Source organism: Talpa occidentalis, unplaced genomic scaffold (genome assembly GCF_014898055.3).
Source record: "Talpa occidentalis isolate TD23 unplaced genomic scaffold, MPIMG_talOcc4v2.1, whole genome shotgun sequence".
In the NCBI taxonomy this organism is placed as follows: Eukaryota; Metazoa; Chordata; class Mammalia; order Eulipotyphla; family Talpidae; genus Talpa; species Talpa occidentalis.
The window spans coordinates 152,684,510-152,687,777 of NW_026555331.1; the positions used below are offsets into that span (position 1 = coordinate 152,684,510).

The window sequence follows — 3,268 nt, forward strand, 5'->3', positions numbered from 1 at the left end:
ACACTCATGGTGACAAGATGAGGGACTCAGCCTGAGGCCCACCCGAGTTCAGGGGAGTGGATGGAAGAAATCCATCCCTTTCTTGGCCGAGCCTGTGGGGGAAAGTGTCACAGACTCACACTCACGGAACTAGAGCCGTGACCTGGATCCCGGAAAACACAGGGATGGGCCAGAGGAGTGGAGGAGACTCTTAGGGCGCTTGGCCCCTGTCCCCCAGGGGAATGCCTTCTTTATTTCATGCCCTTTCAAGGGGAGAGGAGACCCTCCATGGATTTGTTTAAAAACAGTTTCTGCTTTCTCGTAAGGAGTGAGAAGAGGGGAGAGAGACGCTCCAGTCCAGGGTGTTACACAGCCTCCCCCAGCTGCTGAGTAATTTACAGATGCTTGAAAATAAATTAGGATCAGAAAATGGCCCAAGGAGATAGTTCCCTGAGGATGACTATGCTCAGGTGTCTGAATGTGAGGTGTTCTCAGACCTTCTCAACTTTTCATTTCTGTTTTTATTCCAGAAGGGAATGGAAGGCCTCAGAAGAGCAGCTACGGGACTATGGCTGAAGGTGAGAAAGCCCCAAAGCACTGGAGACCTCCGGCCCTGGGGGCGTGGGGGGCTCACTATTTCCCCCACATGCCCCTGCCCCTCCCTTAGGCAGCAGAAGCCAGTGGTTTTAACCTGAAGGCGAGAGAGGCAGCTGCCCTTTGTCCCCAGCCTGCCCTCCACCATCACATGCCCTGGGGGGGGTGGCGCCCTGCGCTGTCTGTGGGAAACGTTGAGATGAAACTTCAGGGCAAGGAGGGTTTGGAACTGAATTGTGTGACAATTATTTCTGCTGCGTCTTCTGCTCTCAGCTGAAGAGAGGAAACCTCCCCCGTGGAGGTTTAATTATCATTTTTGCTACAGCGCATCGGGCTCCTGAAGGAAAAGAAAAACCACTGCAGCAGGAGGAATAAACCACGGACCTGAGGAGGCCGATGAACTAAATTCATCTGGGTTCCCCAAACGCGGGAATCCTTGGGTTCTCACCCTCTTCAGCCCTTCAACATGCTAGTTCTTGGTTCCATGGCACCCTGTCCAGCTCCACTTTTCTTATAATTTCCCGATTCCCGTCAGCCCAGTAGATGATCCTCCCAGCACGTGTCCTGCAACCGTCTCCTCCACCCACCCGAGGCCACTGCCAGGCTCTCCCTGACATCAACTCAGACCCTTCAAGCTTCTCCATTTCAAACACCCAACTCCCCACCCAACGGGCACATCCCCCCAACTGGAGGTCATGAGGCGGCGACCTCGGAGACTTCCTTTCTCCCCAGGCTGAGATGTGGGTGCTTCCACCAGAGCACACCTGGGGGTTTCCTCACTCACGACTTCTAATCCACATTATTTAGCCTGAAGCTGGTAAGAACCATCCATGGAAGCACAGGAAGCTCTTTTCCTGCAGGCCTGGGGGCTGCTCTGGAGGATGGGCATTGGGTCCCCTCCTTGGAGTAGCAGGATTTACTCTGGGCTGTGGATATAGCCAGGGCTTGCCCTGGGGGTCCCCTTCTGCCCAAGAGCCTCCTACGTTGCCTACAAACCTTGACACGTGTTCCAATAGGACTGTCCATCTGGGAAAGAGGCCCAGGGCGTCCATGACGAACTGTGACCAGAATCCTCAGAATTACTCAGTAGGGCACAGAAAACTCCCTCTTTCTTTCACACACAGGCTGTGCAGGATATGACAGGATCACAGCTTCGTCCTCTTCGTCACTGAGGCTCGTGCTGGTGGGCAGGACGGGCTGCGGGAAAAGCGCCACCGGGAACAGCATCCTCCACCGGCAGGTGTTCGAGTCCCGGCTGGGGGCCCAGGCCGTGACCAGGAGGTGCCAGAGGGAGGCGGGCACCTGGAGCGGGAGGAGCCTCTGGTGGTCGACACCCCCCCCATCTTTGAAGCAGAGGCTGGGACAAGGGAGATAGCCCAGGACGTCGGGGACTGCTACCTGCTGTCCGCCCCCGGGCCCCACGTGCTGCTGCTGGTGACCCAGCTGGGCCGCTTCACGGAGCAGGACACGCAGGCCACGAGGAAGGTGCAGGAGGTCTTCGGGGCAGAAGCCATGAGACACGTGATCATCCTGTTCACCCACAAGGAGGACCTGGGCGACGGGTCCCTGCACGATTACGTGGCCGATACAGACAACCAGAGCCTGCGGGCGCTGGTCCGGGAGTGCGGGAGGCGCTACTGTGGCTTCAACAACCGGGCCACGGGGAGGAGCAGAGGGCGCAGCTGGGGGAGCTGATGACTCTGGTGGCACATCTGGAGAGGGAGCTGCAGGGCGCCTACCTCAGAAACGCCCTCTTCTCGGAGGCTGAGCTGCTGCTGCTGCGGGGCAGGGACCAGGCCTGCGGGCAGTTGCCCACGGCCTTCCTGGCCAGGGTGCAGGCACAGGTGGAAAGGCAGAAGCAAGAGCTGAATGAGCTCGAGAGCTCGGGGTTAGTGAGGAGGTTCCTCAGAGTCCGGAGCTGGGTGCTGTCTCGCCCCAGAACTTCGGCCTTCCTTGGCATGTGCTTGTTGGTTTCTGTTGCCCTTTTAATTCACTTTGGGGCTGGCGGCCACTGAGCACAGGGGACACGCTCTGCAGGCGCCTTCCCTTCAGAGCTGCCTGCTGCCCGTTGGGGCTTCCCTTCCCTTCATGAGGGCACTTTCAGCCCCTCCCCCGGCAGGATGGCAGCCCTTTTCTGCTCAGCAATTTTAGGTAAATAAAACCTAGAGGAAAAGCTGGTATCTCTGGTTTTTGTTGTTAAAAATTCTGAGGGTGAACCCCAGTGACCTGGCCACAGCCTTGGGGCGGGGCTGCAGGAGGGCGCGGGCCTGAGATGCTGTGTGCAGCTGTCCCCGCTCCCCCACGCCCCGAAGCCCCACTCTCTGTCCTGCTGCGGAGTGCGGGGCGGCACCGGGCCCCTTGTTTATCGGAAACATGTTGGTTGCCCAGGCTAGTGGTAAAGGAAGACTCCCCGTTCCCTTGCTGCCGGGATGAGGAAGTGCGAGGAGCTCATGGAACTCCCCAAGGCCATGAATCCTGGTTCTTGGATGACATCAGCCATTCAATGCCTGAGGACCTTCTGAGGTCACTTACCCAGCCCACAAGTGAGGGCGGGGAGGCTCCCACCTTCTTGTAGTAAATGGCCCTGATTGAGCTTCATTGTAGGCGACACTGTTTATCCCGTCTTGGCCCAGCCATGTGTCATGTGAGGGCCCCTGTGCAATGGTGGGGCGCCCCATTTCAGAGCTGAGATCCA

The 3,268-nt window shown here is 58.0% G+C and overlaps 1 pseudogene; it reads left to right on the forward strand.

The window, feature by feature from the left end:
- Nucleotides 1–547: 547 nt before the first annotated feature.
- LOC119251567 (GTPase IMAP family member 5-like) lies at nt 548–2,670 on the forward strand (annotated as a pseudogene).
- Nucleotides 2,671–3,268: the final 598 nt, after the last annotated feature.